Source organism: Neophocaena asiaeorientalis, unplaced genomic scaffold, assembly GCF_003031525.2.
Source record: "Neophocaena asiaeorientalis asiaeorientalis breed wild unplaced genomic scaffold, Neophocaena_asiaeorientalis_V1.1 scaffold206, whole genome shotgun sequence".
NCBI classification, from domain to species: Eukaryota; Metazoa; Chordata; class Mammalia; order Artiodactyla; family Phocoenidae; genus Neophocaena; species Neophocaena asiaeorientalis.
This window is the reverse complement of record NW_020174578.1, coordinates 397,830-413,977: the sequence shown is the minus strand read 5'-3', so window position 1 is coordinate 413,977 and position 16,148 is coordinate 397,830.

The following is a 16,148-nucleotide window of genomic DNA, read 5'->3' as shown; positions in this document are numbered from 1 at the left end:
ATTTCCTTCTCCCCCCCCCCCCCCCCCCCCCGCCACTTTTATTCTCAAAATAAGTTTGGAAAATAGAAAGATTAGATGAGCCTGTCTTATACATAAGCTTTTCTGTGTATCCTCTCCCGTCAGTAATTTCTTCATCTGGTATTCAGGAAATGATAGTCTACACCAGTCCTTTTAAAGGATTATTCTTAGCCTATGGAAAAGACTTTGATTTATGGAAATTTAGGCAGTATACAAGTTGGTGTGAGAGGGTCTTCCTGACTTTTCCATATCATTTCAGTAATAACTTACTATGTAGGCTTACAAAGTAGACTGTGACCATATTATCTAAATGAAAATTAGGAATACAATTAGGTAAGGGAATAGAATTCTTATAAATTAGTTTAGGGCTTCTCTCAGATTATTTTGTATTATCCCTTAAGAGGAGAATTTCTTTTTATGCTTTAGCTCAGATTTTATTTTTTGGACACTCCCAGGCTAGCAGAAAAGTAGCCGGGACGCTACAAAGAACACTTCTTTTTTTCTTAAACCATTTGAGAGTAAGTTGCTGGCTTGATGACCTGTCACTCCCCAAAATTTTCGAGTATTTTCCTCCAAAGCAGGAAGTTCTGCATAAGTTCTGAAGTTCTTGTGGAATACCTGAATAGACAACGAACCATCCCAAATTGAGGCTGTGGACTTTGGGAGCAACGATATATATATATATATTTCCTTTTCCTCTTTTTGTGAGTGTGTATGTGTATGGGATTTTGTTTGTATAATGTTGTTTTTATCATTTGTCCTAGGGTTCTGTCTGTCCATTTGAATAACTGAGGCAGAAGAACAGATAAGTGACCTGGAAGATAAAATAGTGGAAATAACTACTGCAGAGCAAAATAAAGAAAAAAGAATGAAAAGAATCGAGGACTGTCTCAGAGACCTCTGTGACAACATTAAATGCAACAACATTCGATTTATAGGGGTCCCAGGAGATGAAGAGAAAAAGAAAGGGACTGAGAAAATATTTGAAGAGATTATAGTTGAAAACTTCCTTAATATGGGAAAAGAAATAGTCAATCAAGTCCAGGAAGCGCAGAGAGTCCCATACAGGATAAATCCAAGGAGAAACATGCCAAGACACATATTAATGAAACTATCAAAAATTAAATACAAAGAAAGAAATACTAAAAGCAGCAAGGGAAAAGAAACAAATAACATATAAGGGAATCCCCATAAGGTTAATAGCTGATCTTTCAGCAGAAACTCTGCAAGACAGAAGGGAGTGGCAGGACATATTTAAAGTGATGAAAGGGAACAACCTACAACCAAGATTACTCTAGCCAGCAAGGATCACATTCAGATTCAATGGAGAAATTAAAACCTTTACAGACAAGCAAAAGCTAAGAGAATTTAGCACCACCAAACCAGCTTTACAACAAATGCTAAAGGAACTTCTCTAGGCAGGAAACACAAGAGAAGGAAAAGACCTATAAAAACAAACCCAAAACAATTAACAAAATGGTAATAGGAACATACATATCGATAATTACCTTAAATGTAAATGGATTAAATGCTCCAACCAAAAGACATAGACTGCCTGAATGGTTACAAAAGCAAGACTCATATAAATGCTGTCTACAAGAGATCCACTTCAGACCTAGGGATACATACAGACTGAAAGTGAGGGGATGGAAAAAGATATTCCACACAAATGGAAATCAAAAGAAAGCTGGTGTAGCAATTCCCATATCAGACAAAATAGAATTTAAAATAAAGGCGATTACAAGAGCCAAAGAAGGGCACTACATAATGATCAAAGGATCAATCCAAGAAGAAGATATAACAATTATAAAAATTTATGCACCCAAAATAGGAGCACCTCAATACATATGGCAAATGCTAACAGCCATGAAAGGGGAAATCGACAGTAACACAATCCTAGTAGGGGACTTTAACACCCCACTTTCACTAATGGACAGCTCATCCAACATAAAAATAAATAAGGAAACACAAACTGTAAATGATGCATTAAACAAGACAGACTTAATTGATATCTATAGGACATTCCATCCAAAAACAACACAATACACTTGCTTCTCAAGTGCTCATGGAACATTCTCCGGGATAGGTCATATCTTGGATCACATATCAAGCCTTGCTAAATTTAAAATTGAAATCATATCAAGTATCTTTTCCAACCACAATGCTATGAGACTAGATATCATTTACAGGAAAAAATCTGTACAAAATACAAACACGTGGAGGCTAAACAATATACTACTTAATAACCAAGAGATCACTGAAGAAATCAGTGAGGAAATCAAAAAATACCTAGAAACAAGTCACAATGAAAGCACGACAACCCAAAATGTATGGGATGCAGCAAAAGCAGTTCTAAGAGGGAATTTTGTAGCAATGCAATCCTACCTCAAGAAATAAGAAACATCTGAAATAAAAAATCTAACCTTACACCTAACCTTTCTCTAAAGCAATTAGAGAAAGAAGAACAAAAAACACCCAAAGTTAGCAGAAGAAAAAAAATCATAAAATCAGATCAGAAATAAATGAAAAAGAAATGAAGGAAACTATAGCAAAGATCAATAAATCTAAAAGCTGGTTGTTTGAGAAGATAAACAAAATTGATCAAGAAAAAAAGGGAGAAGACTCAAATCAATAGAATTAGAAATGAAAAAGAAGAAGTAACAACTGACACTGGAGAAATACAGAGGAGCCTGAGAGATTATTACAAGCAACTATATGTCAATAAGATGGACAGCCTGGAAGAAATGGACAAATTCTTAGAAAAGCACAACCTTCCAAGACTGAAGCAGGAAGAAATAGAAAATATAAACAGACCAATCACAAGCACTGAAATTGAGGCTGTGATTGAAAATCTTCCAATAAACAAAAATCCAGGCCAGATGGCTTCACAGGCGAATTCTATCAAACATTTAGAGAAGAGCTAACACCTATCCTTCTTCAACTCTTCCAAAATATAGCAGAGGGAGGAACACTGCCAAACACATTCTACATGGCCACCACCATCACCCTGATACCAAAACCAGACAACTATGTCACAAGGGAAGAAAACTACAGGCTAATATCACTGATGAACATAGATGCAAAAATACTTAACAAAATACTAGCAAACAGAATCCAGCTGCACACTGAAAGGAGCGTACACCATGATGAAGTGGGGTTTATCCCAGGTCATAAACAAGATGAAAAGACAAACCTCAGGATGGGAGAAAATACTTGCAAATCATTGGAGAAATGCAAATCAGAAGTAATGTTCATTGCAGCTCTATTTACAATAGCCAGGACATGGAAGCAACCTAAGTGTCCATCGTCAGATGAATGAATAGAGAAGATGTGGCACATATATACAATGGCATATTACTCAGCCATAAAAGAAACGGAAGTGAGTTATTTATAGTGAGATGGTTGGACCTAGATAGCGTCTGTCATACAGAGTGAAGTAAGTCAGAAAGAGAAAAACAAATACTGTATGCTCACACATATATATGGAATCTAAAACAAACAAAAAAATGGTTCTGAAGAACCTAGGGGCAGGACAGGAATAAAGATGCAGACGTAGAGAATGGACTTGAAGACACGGGGAGGGGGAAGGGTAAGCTGGGACGAAGTGAGAGAGTGGCATTGACTTATACATACTACCAAATGTAAAATAGATAGCTAGTGGGAAGCAGCTGCATAGCACAGGGAGATCAGCTCGGTGCTTTTTGACCACCTAGAGGGGTGGGATAGGGAGGGTGGGAGGGAGACGCAAGAGGGAAGAGATATGGGGATATATGTATATGTATAGCTGATTCACTTTGTTATAAAGCAGAAACAGACACACCATTGTAAAGCAATTATACTCCAATAAAAATGTTAAAAAAAAAAAGTGATGTGAAATAGAGTTTATTAATAGTCAAGTGCAAGAACATATTTTTGGCAAGGTCTCGATTTTCATTTAATTCCTTTTTCAAATCACTGTTTATGTGTGTATAAACGTACATGTATTTTGGAATGAGTAATGAAAACACATATACTCTAGGGAAATCACATGATTGATCACGGAGGAATACTGTGAATTTTATTTCCCAAGCAAAAACCGTCTTGAGCATGATCTTACAAATATTTACTTAAACACCTAAAACTAAAGCAGTAAGGCAGTTTTTATTTAGGAATTTTACAGTACATATTTTGCAATGTTAGGCTCTCTCCGCACAAGAAATCTCTTTCACTGAACTATTTTGCAGCTGCTCAACAATGGCTTTCAAACTAGGTAAACCTAAATATCTTTGTGAAATAATGGTTTCAGTGTTTGGTTAATTTTTCTTAAAAGAAAGCTCTTACTTAATAGCAACCTGGCAGTCATTAAATGTCAGTTTAAGGTTAAATATCGTGTGAGGATAGGTGGGGGTCCGCGTCTCCTTTCTTCTCACACAAAAATCGATTCTGAGCAAATTCACCGAAGGTCTGGAAATGAAAGGGTGTGACATGGTTGTAAAGCAGAGCCACAGAAAAGATTGACTTGAGATTTGCTTTCTAAGAACTCACTTCTTATTCCCCTCATTTTCAAATTAAACACCATTGAGAACTGCTGAGCGGCTGTAAAACCCTGCTTTTCTGTCAGGAAGACTCGTGCTCACCAGCTTTCTGTCAGGCAGGAGCTACATAAAACCTCGCTAAAGCAGCCTTCCTTTGCTCCTCAGGCTATTTTTATGTCCCCTATCGGATGCTGTTGTCTTCAAGTCCAGACGCAATCTCCTTGCCATCACCACCATCCTGCACCCAAGACTCCCTTTGGAAACCCTAGTTATTTATAATTTCATAATTATTTTCTCTCACCTCTTCTTTAATCAAGTAACAGCTCACACATTGCTCACAATAGTGATGGGTACCAGGAGAGTTAGAGCGGGGAAAGGCATAGTCTCTGTCCTATCATTCACCATTTAATGCAGAGAGAGCGCCGACACGCATGCTTCAAGGGGGGACAATAGCAGAAAAGGTAACGGTGTTAGATTTTAGTTTGAGCGAACATTTTTATGGCCAGGTACAATAATTGCAAGTTCTGAGGCAGGAATTATAAATGAAACTTTACTTATTACATGCTATTTTTTTTTTTACTTATAGAAAAAGCTAACGAACTGTTAAATAAGAATATTTTTTCCTCCTTCATTGACAAAATGTTTTTTATAATGAAAAACATTTGTGGAAAGCTTTGGTGTTTCATATGACTGAACTTATGACTGAACTTATGACTTAAGTTCAGTCAGTTCATGACTGAACTTATGAACTTATGACTGAACTTATGACTTATATATGTTCATATGACTGAACATATATAAAAATATTATATAAATCTATTTCATAGGATTTGCCTTTATTTTCATTTCAGCAAACCACTAAAAATTACTAAAATTCATAGTTAATATTTTCACTAATTAATTAATAAAAATAGTTAATTGTTTTCTTGTCACAATAATGACTTACAACACAAATAAATACTACTGTATTAGATTGTGCTAAATTTGAAAATATTTTTATTAAGCATAAATCAATTTTTTCAAAAAGTTATTTTGTCCTAAAATATTTAAGATTACTAAAAATTATCTGTTATAATAGATGGATAACTAAAACTTTATAATTAATAAAAACAAAAAACTTGTATCAACATTTAAATAAAGCCAAAATTTAATTTATTTTTAAAAAGTTTAAATGGTATCAAATATTTTAAATTCTAGTATACAGTTGTTGTATCTAGTTGTTCAGGTAAAGAAATTGTATCATACTTTGTGCATTCTATACCTATGAAGATAGAATTTTTATAAATAAATGAATTTATGAAAATATGCACTTTTTAACTTTGCAAAAAGCTTCTAGTCCCTCTTGCTAATTGTTGCAAATGTCATGCTAAATTACAGATACTTCCATGACTACAAATTAGGTTAGTAATTGAAGCAAGAAAAGGGACTTGACAGTTCTTGAAAATGATACTTGGTTATGCAGGACTCCATTGAGAGCATATGCAAACTGAGAGTAAGGGCTTGACAAGTGAATTTGTCTTGCCTTTTACCAAAGCACATCTTGCCCCTGTGCTCTAAACAGTGTTCGTATCACACATTGGCAGTGCCCAAACCCAAATCCCTTATGGTACTCACCAATGGTGAAAAGCAAGATGGGAAAAATTGGGTAAAGAATATCTTTAGGGCCTGATCAGTGTAGTCATAAAAATAGATGTTTAGGTTAGGGGTTTTTCTCTGCCAGTACTGACCCCTGGACTCTGAATGACAGAGGTATCCATGTGTTCTTTAGTGAATGGAGTGTGTGTGTGTGTGTGTGTGTACCATCTGAAGCTTAAGGTCCTAAGCAAGGAGTTTTCTTGCCCATGTCTTAAGTAGTCTAGCAAGTTGGGAAATGGAAGCATCAATTAAATTGAGATAGAACTTTGTAGAGAGGATGGGAAGTGAACCTAGCCTTAGAGAATATATAGGGTTTAGACAGCAGAAGGGAAGAGGAAAAGAGCATTCTGGGCAGAGGTAACAACATAAATGCTCGAACAAATTTATTGTAACAAATAATAGGACCTGCCAGACTAGATGGGAGAATTTCCTCTGTAGGAAAGAAATGGCATGAGCTCATGAAAACAGAGACTACATGAAAAAAGAAAGGAATTTGATTTTATCTATTAAGTCATTGGTTCATGTCCTAGTGATGACATGCTAATAGTGGTGTTTGGGGGAAAGTAATAACTGGAAGTACAAAAGATACTGACAAAAGAAGCAGCTTGAAAAAGAGAGAACAGTAGAAACTTGAAAAAAAGATAGAGAACAGTTAGAAATCTCCTACAATAAATCAAATTAGGATTGATAAAATGCTAGGGTAGAATGCTCGCTAGCAATGCGGCTGCAGAACAGAGGATAAATCTTAGGACTGTCATAGGAAAGGGATAAACAGAGTTTGGTGTGTTCTTATTTTCTTTCAAATCCTAATATTAAAATTTAAAAGTTTAGTGAAGTCCCTTTAATTGAAGACGTAGTAAGTTCATGAAAATTTCCAATTCTCATGTTTAAATTGAGTACAGAGGAGACGTGTGCATAGGTGGAGAGGGGAGGGTTGATTAAAGCTAAGGAAGATGGGAGAAACTTCTTTTTCACATCTCTCAATGAATTTCACGTCATACTTAAGTAATTCCACTGCCTCAGTTTTTTGCCAGCTTTCCTAAATCTTCTGTTTGTGCTGTCATGTTTTTCATGTTATTTGGCCTTCAGGACAAAGCTAAAAGGTACAGAAAGCAAATTTGAAGAGGGTAATTTAATAGGGTTGGGAATTAAAGCTATTGTAAACCAGTTTTTTGGCCAAAAGATAGGAGAACAAATTTTATCGTTAAGGTAAAATGATCAGCAATTTGAAATCATAAACTTTTGCTATCTTTCTAATTTTTTTTTTTTCGGTATGCAGGCCTCTCACTGTTGTGGCCTCTCCTGTTGTGGAGCACAGGCTCCGGACGCGCAGGCTCAGTGGCCATGGCTCACGGGCCCAGCCGCTCTGTGGCATGTGGGATCCTCCCGGACCGGGCACGAACACGTGTCCCCTGCATCGGCAGGCGGACTCGCAACCACGGCGCCACCAGGGAAGCCCTGTTTGTAGATTTTTTGATGATGGCCATTCTGATTGGTGTGAGGTGATACCTCATTGTAGTTATGATTTTGCATTTCTCTAATGATTAGTGATGTTGAGCATTCTTTCATGTGTTTGTTGGCAATCTGTATAGCCTCTTTGGAGAAGTGTCTATTTAGGTCTTCTGCCCATTTTTGGATTGGGTTGTTTGTCTTTTTGATATTGAGTTGAATGAGCTGCTTGTATATTTTGGAGGTTAATCCTTTGTCAGTTGCTTCATTTGCAAATATTTTCTCCCATTCTGAGGATTGTCTTTTGGTCTTGTTTGTGGTTTCCTTTGCTGTGCGAAAGCTTTTAAGTTTCAGTAGGTCCCATTTGTTTATTTTTGTTTTTATTTCCATTTCTCTAGGAGGTGGGTCAAAAACGATCTTGCTGTGATTTATGTCATAGAGTGTTCTGCCTATGTTTTCCTCTAAGAGGTTGATAGTGTCTGGCCTTACATTTAGGTCTTTAATCCATTTTGAGTTTATTTTTGTGAATGGTGTTAGGGAGTGTCCTAATTTCATTCTTCTACATGTAGCTGTCCAGTTTTGCCAGCACCACTTATTGAAGAGACTTTCATTTTATATTCTTGCCTCCTTTATCAAAGATAAGGTGAACATATGTGTGTGGGTTTATATCTGGGCATCCTATCCTGTTCCATTGATTTATATTTCTGTTTTTGTGCCAGTACCATACTGTCTTGATTACTGCAGCTTTGTAGTATAGTCTGAAGTCCAGGAGCCTGATTCCTCCAGCTCCATTTTTCTTTCTCAAGATTGCTTTGGTATTTGGGGTCCTTTGTGTTTCCATACAATTTGTAAAATTTTTTGTTCTACTTCTGTGAAAATGGCATTGGTAGTTTGATAGGGATTGCACTGTATCTGTAGATTTCTTTGGGTAGTATAGTCATTTTCACAATGTTGATTCTTCCAAACCAAGAGCATGGTATATCTCTCCATCTGTTGGTATCATCTTTAAGTTCTTTCATCAGTGTCTTATAGTTTTCTGCACACAGGTCTTTTGTCTCCTTAGATAGGTTTATTCCTAGGTATTTTACTCTTTTTTCTTGCAGCGATAAATGGGACTGTTTCCTTAATTACCCTTCCAGATTTTTCATCATTAATGTATAGGAATGCGAGAGATTTCTGTGCATTAATTTTGTATCCTACTTTACCAAATTCATTGATTAGCTCTAGTAGTTTTCTGATAGCATCTTTAGGATTCTCTATGTATAGTATCATGTCATATGCAAACAGTAAAAGTTTTACTACTTCTTTTCTGAATTGGATTCCTTTTATTTCTTTTTCTTCTCTGATTGCTGGGTCTAAAACTTCCAAAACTATGTTAAATAATAGTGGTGAGAATGGGCAACCTTGTCTTTTTCCTGATCTTAGTGGAAATGGTTTCAGTTTTTCACCATTGAGAACGATGTTTGCTGTGGGTTTGTCATATATTGCCTTTATTATGTTGAGGTAAGTTCCCTCTATGCCTACTTTCTGGAGGGTATTTTATCATAAATTCGTGCTGAATTTTGTCAAAAGCTTTTACTGCATTTATTGAGCTGATCATGTGGTTTTTCTCCTTCAGTTTGTTAATATGGTGTATCAGATTGATTGATTTGTGTGTACTGAAGAATCCTTGCATTCCTGGGATAAACCCCACTTGATCATGGTGTATGATCCTTTTGATGCACTGTTGGATTCTGTTTGCTAATATTTTGTTGAGTATTTTTGCATCTATGTTCATCAGTGATATTGGCCTGTAGTTTTCTTTCTTTGTGACATCTTTGTCTGGTTTTGGTATCAGGGTGATGGTGGCCTCATAGAATGAGTTTGGGAGTGTTCATCCCTCTGCTATATTTTGGAAGAGTTTGAGAAGGATAGGTGTTAGCTCTTCTCTAAATGTTTGATAGGATTCGCCTGTGAAGTCATCTGGTCCTGGACTTCTGTTTGTTGGAAGTTTTTAATCCCAGTCTCAATTTCAGTACTTGTGATTGGTCTGTTCATATTTTCTATTGCTTCCTGGTTCAGTCTTGGAAGGTTGTGCTTTTGTAAGAATTTGTTCATTTCTTCCATGTTGTCCATTTAATTGGCATATAGTTGCTTGTAATAATCTCTCATGCTCCTTTGTATTTCTCCAGTGTCAGTTGTTACTTCTTTTTCCTTTCTAATTCTATTGACTTGTTTTCTCCCTCTTTTTCTTGATGAGTCTGGCTAATGATTTATCAATTTTGTTTATCTTCTCAAAGAACCAGCTTTTAGTTTTATTGATCTTTGTTATAGTTTCCTTCATTTCTTTTTCATTTATTTCCGATCTGATATTTATGATTTCTTTCTTTCTGCTAACTTTGGAGTATTTTTGTTCTTTCTCTAATTGCTTTAGTTGTAAGGTTAGGTTGTTTATTTGAGATGTTTCTTGTTTCTTGAGGTAGGATTGTATTGCTATAAACTTCCCTCTTAGAACTGCTTTTGCTGCATCCTATAGGTTTTGGGTCATCGTGTTTTCGCTGTCATTTGTTTCTAGGTAGCTTTTGATTTCTTCAGTGATCTCTTGCTTTTAGTTGTAAGGTTAGGTTGTTTATTTGAGATGTTTCTTGTTTCTTGAGGTAGGATTGTATTGCTATAAACTTCCCTCTTAGAACTGCTTTTGCTGCATCCTATAGGTTTTGGGTCATCGTGTTTTCACTGTCATTTGTTTCTAGGTAGCTTCTGATTTCCTCAGTGATCTCTTGCTTATTAAGTTGTGTATTGTTAGCCTCCATATGTTTGTATTTTTTACAGATTTTTTTCCCTGTACTTGATATCCAATCTCATAGCATTGTGGTTAGAAAAGATACTTGATACAATTTCAATTTTCTTACATTTACCAAGGCCTGATTTGTGACCCAAGATATGATCTATCTTGGAGAATGTTCCATGAGCAGTTGAGAAGTAAGTGTATTCTGGTTTTTTTGGATGGAATGTCCTATAAATTTCAATTAAATCCATCTTGTTTAATGTATCATTTAAAGCTTGTGTTTCCTTACTTATTTTCATTTTGGATGAGCTGTCTATTGGAGAAAGTGGAGTGTTAAAGTCCCCTACTATGATTTTGTTACTGTTGATTTCCCTTTTTATGGCTGTTAGCATTTGCCTTATGTGTTGAGATGCTCCTATTTTGGGTGCATAAATATTTAAATTGTTATACCTTCTTTTGGATTGATCCTTTGATCATTATAATGTGTCCTTCTTTGTCTCTTGTAATAATCCTTATTTTAAAGTCTATTTTGTCTGATATGAGACATGCTAGTTCAGCTTTCTTTTGATTTGCATTTGCATGGAATATCTTTTTCCAACCCCTCATTTTCAGTCTGTATGTGTCCCTAGGTCTGAAGTGGGTCTCTTTTAGACAGCATATATACAGGTATTATTTTGTATCCATTCAGCCAGTCTATGTCTTTTGGTTGGAGCATTTAATCCATTTATATTTAAGGTAGTTATCAATATGTATGTTCCTATTCCCATTTTCTTAATTGTTTTGGGTTTGTTATTATAGGTCTTTTTTTTTGCTCTTGTGTTTCCTGCCTAGAGACATTCCTTTAGCATTTGTTGTAAAGCTGGTTTGGTCGTACTCAATTTTCTTAGCTTTTGCTTGTCTGTAAAAGTTTTGATTTCCCCATCAACTCTGAATGAGATCTTTGCTGGGTAGAGTAATCTTGGTTGAAGGTTTTTCCCTTTCATCACTTTAAATATTCCCTGCCACTCTCTCCTGGATTGCAGAGTTTCTGCTGAAAGATCAGCTGTTAACCTTATGGGGATTCCCTTGTGTGTTATTTGTTGTTTTTCCCTTGCTGCTTTTAATATTTTTCTTTATATGTAATTTTTTATAGTTTGATTAATATGTGTCTTGGCATGTTTCTCCTTGGATTTATCCTGTGTAGGACTCTTTGTGCTTTTTGGACTTGATTGATTATTTCCTTTTCCATATTAGGGAATTTTTCAACTATAATCTCTTCAAATATTTTCTCAGTCCCTTTCTTTTCTATTCTTATGGAACCCCTATAATTCAAATGTTGGTGCATTTAATGTTGCCCTGGAGGTCTCTGAGACAGTCCTCAATTCTTTTCATTCCTTTTTCTTTATTCTGCTCTGCAGTAGTTATTTCCACTATTTTATCTTCCAGGTCACTTATCTGTTCTTCTGCCGCAGTTACTCTGCTATTGATTCCTTCTAGAGAATTTTTAATTTCTTTTGTGCTGTTCATCATTGTCTGTTTGCTTCTGCAGTAGTTATTTCCACTATTTTATCTTCCAGGTCACTTATCTGTTCTTCTGCCTCAGTTATTCTGCTATTGATTCCTTCTAGAGAATTTTAAATTTCTTTTGTGCTGTTCATCATTATCTGTTTGCTTCTTAGTTCTCCTAGGTCCTTGTTAAACATTTCTTGTATTTACTCCACTCTATTTCCAAGATTTTTGATCATCTTTACTATCATTACTCTGAATTCTTTTTCAGGTAGACTACCTATTTCCTCTTCATTTGTTTGGTCTGCTCTGTTTTTACCTTGCTCCTTCATCTGTTGTGAGTTTCTCTGTCTTCTCATTTTGCTTGTCCTACTGTTTTGGGGATCTCCTTTTCGCAGGCTGCAGGTTAGTAGTTCCTGTTGTTTTTGTTGTCTGCCCCCTGTGGCTAAGTATGGTTTGTGGGTTGTGTCGGCTTCCTGGTGGAGGAGACTGGTGCCTGTGTTCTTGTGGATGAGGCTGGATATTGTCTTTATGGTGGGCAGGGCCATGTCTGGTGTTGTGTTTTGGGGTGTCTGTGTCATTATTATGATTTTAGGCAGCCTCTCTGCTAATGGATGGGGTTGTGTTCCTGTCTTCCTAACTGTTTGGCCTAGGGTGTCTTGCACTGTAGCTTGCTGGTCATTGAGTGGAGCTGGGTCTTAGAGTTGAGATGGAGATCTCTGGGAGAGCTTTTGCCATTTGATAGTACATGGAGCCAGGAGGGCTCTGGTGGACCATTGTCCTGAACTCAGGTCTCCCACCTCAGAGACACAGGCCTGACACCTGGCCAGAGCACCAAGACCCTGTCAGCCACAGTGCTCAGAGGGAGAAAACAAGAAAGAAAGAAAGAATAAAATAAAATAAAGTTATTGAAATAAAAAATTAAAAGTAATAAAAAAAGAAAGAAGGAAAGAAGAGAACAACCAAACCAAAAAACAAATCCACCAATGATAACAAGCGCTAAAAAGCTATACTAAAAAAAATCCCCCAAACGGACAGATAGCACCCTAGGACAAATGGTAAAACAAAGCTATACAGACAAAATCACAGGAAGTCCACCACCTCATAAGTTGTCCCTGGATCACGGGACCCTGGCACTGGTGGGGTGTACAGGGTCCCGGAAAGGGGGTGTGGAGAGTGACCTGTGCTCGCACACAGGCTTCTTGGTGGCGGCAGCAGCACCCTTAGCGTCTCAGGCCCGTGTCCGGGGTCCGCGCTATTAGCCACGGCTCGCGGCCATCTCTGGAGCTCCTTTAAGCAGTGCTCTTAATCTCCTCTCCTCGCGCACCAGGAAACAAAGAGGGAAGACAAAGTCTCTTGCCTCTCCGGCAGGTCCAGACTTTTTCCCAGACTCCCTCCTGGCTAGCCGTGGCGCACTAACCCCTGCAGGCTGTGTTCATGCCGCCAACCCCAGTCCTCTCCCTGTGCTCGGACCGAAGCCCGAGCCTCAGCTTCCAGCCCCGCCTGCCCCGGCGGGTGAGCAGACAAGCCTCTCTGGCTCGTGTGTGCCAGTCGGCACAGATCCTTCGTGTGGGAATCTCTCCGCTTTGCCCTCCGCACCCCTGTTGCTGCGCTCTCTTCCGCGGCTCTGAAGCTTCCCCCTCCGATGCAGTCTCCACCCGCGAAGGGGCTTGTAGTGCCTGGAAACCTTTCCTCCTTCGCAGCTCCCTCCCACTGGTGCAGGTTCCGTCCCTATTCTTTTGTCTCTGTTTTTCCTTTTTTCTTTTGCCCTACCCAGGTACATGGGGAGCTTCTTGCCCTTTGGGAGGTCTGGTCTTCTGCCAGCTTTCAGTAGCTGTTCTGTAGGAGTTGTTCAACATGTAGATGTATTTCTGATGTATTTGTGGGGAGGAAGGTGATCTCCACGTCTTACTCCTCTGCCATATTGAAGGTCTTCTGTAAAATATTTTTTTAATAGATCTTTACTGGAGTATAATTGCTTCGCAATACTGTGTTAGTTTCTATTGCACAACAAAGCGAATCAGCCATGTGCATACACATGTCCCCATATCCCCTCCCTCTTGAGTCTCCCTTGCATCATCCCTATCCCACCCCTTCAGGTCATTGCAAAGCACCGAACCAGTCTCCATGTACTATGCTGCTACTTCCCACCAGCTAGCTGTTTCACATTCGATAGTGTATATATGTCAATGCTACTCTCACTTCACCCCAGCTTTGCCCTTCCACCCCACTGATGAATGGATAAAGATGTGGCACGTATATACAATGGAATATTGCTCAGCCATTAAAAGAAATGAAATTGAGTTATTTGTAGTGAGCTGGATGGACCTAGAGTCTGTCATACAGAGTGAAGTAAGTCAGAAAGAGAAAAAATACCATATGCTAATGCATATATATAGAATCTAAAAAAAAATGGTACTGTAAAATATTTTTAATCAAACTCTGTAGTGCTTTTTGATATCATTGCCTTTGCTATCACTAAACCAACATTTTGAACCATCTAACAGTTTTTTTTCTTGCCACTTTATCTTGCTGTCTAGTGTGAGATATTTCAATTTCTGTATCTGTGTATGGTGCTGTCACTGGAAATTTTATTTCGAGTCCCAGCTTTAGGACATTTGGTTTTTTATTCATCCTGAGTGTGCATATATGTGAACTCTGTTGCTTTTTCAATAGCTCTTTTAAAAGGCTTGTTTAAAATGACAACTGCAGCAGAAACAGCTGGGTGTTCACCAAAGATGTATGCTTTACTTTGCACTGTTTAGAACCATCTCTAGAAAGTAGCTACCTAGCCCAAATTACATTTTCCAAGCGTCTCCCAACTAGATGGTACCATGTGACTAGTTCTTGCCCGTGAAATATTAGCAGGAGCAATGGTGTGTCACTTCTGGTATGGGAAGAGCCTTTACCACAGTCTCTTTCCTCAGTTGTGGTTTCAAGAAAGGTAAAAACGCAACTGAAATGCACGAAAAGATTTGTGCCGTGTATGGAGAAGGTGCTGTGACTGATCGAACATGTCACAAGTGGTTTGCAGAGTTTCATGTTGGAGATTTCTCGCTGGATGATGCTCCATGGTTGGGTAGACCTGTTGAAGTTGATAGCGATCAAATCAAAACAATAATTGAGAATAGTCATTGTTATACCACCTGAGAGATAGCCGACATATTCAAGATATCCAAATCAAGGGTTGAAAATCATTTGCACCAGCTTGGTTACGTGAATCACTTTGATGTTTGGGTTCCACATAAATTAAGCAAAAAAAAACCTTCTTGACCATATTTCTGCATGTGATTCTCTACTGAAATGTAATGATAAACGTTCCGTTTTTAAAACAAATTGTGACAGGCGATGCAAAGTGGATACTGTACAAAAATGTGGAACAGAAGAGATCATGGGGCAAGTGAAGTGAACCACCACCAAGCACACCAAAGGCCAGTCTTCATCCAAAAAGGTGATGTTGTATATACAATGGGATTGGAAGGGAGTCCTCTATTATGAGCTTCTTCCGGAAAACCAAATGATGAATTCCAACAAGTACTCCTTCTTGACCATATTTCTGCATGTGATTCTCTACTGAAATGTAATGATAAACGTTCCGTTTTTAAAACAAATTGTGACAGGCGATGCAAAATGGATACTGTACAAAAATGTGGAACAGAAGAGATCATGGGGCAAGTGAAGTGAACCACCACCAAGCACACCAAAGGCCAGTCTTCATCCAAAAAGGTGATGTTGTATATACGGTGGGATTGGAAGGGAGTCCTCTATTACGAGCTTCTTCCGGAAAACCAAATGATGAATTCCAACAAGTACTGCTCCCAATTAGACCAACTGAAAGTGGCACCCAACGAAAAGCTTTCAGAATTAGTCAACAGAAAACGCATAATCTTCCATCAGGATGATGCAAGACCTCATGTTTCTTTGATAACTAGGCAAAAACTGTTACAGCTTGGCTGGAAAGTTCTGATTCATCTGCCATATTCACCAGACATTGCACCTTTGGATTTCCATTTATTTCGGTCTTTACAAAATTCTCTTAATAGAAAAAATTTCCATTCCCTGGGAGACTGTAAAAGAAGGCACCTGGAACTGTTCTTTGCTCAGAAAGATAAAAAGTTTTGGGAAGATGGAATTATGCAGTTGCCTGAAAAATGGCAGAAGGTAGTGGAAAAGGGTGAATACGTTGTTCCATAAAGTTCCTGGTGAAAATGAAAAGTGTGTCTTTTATTTTTACTTAGAAAATGGAAGACACATATGGCCCACCCAGTATATAAGTTCGG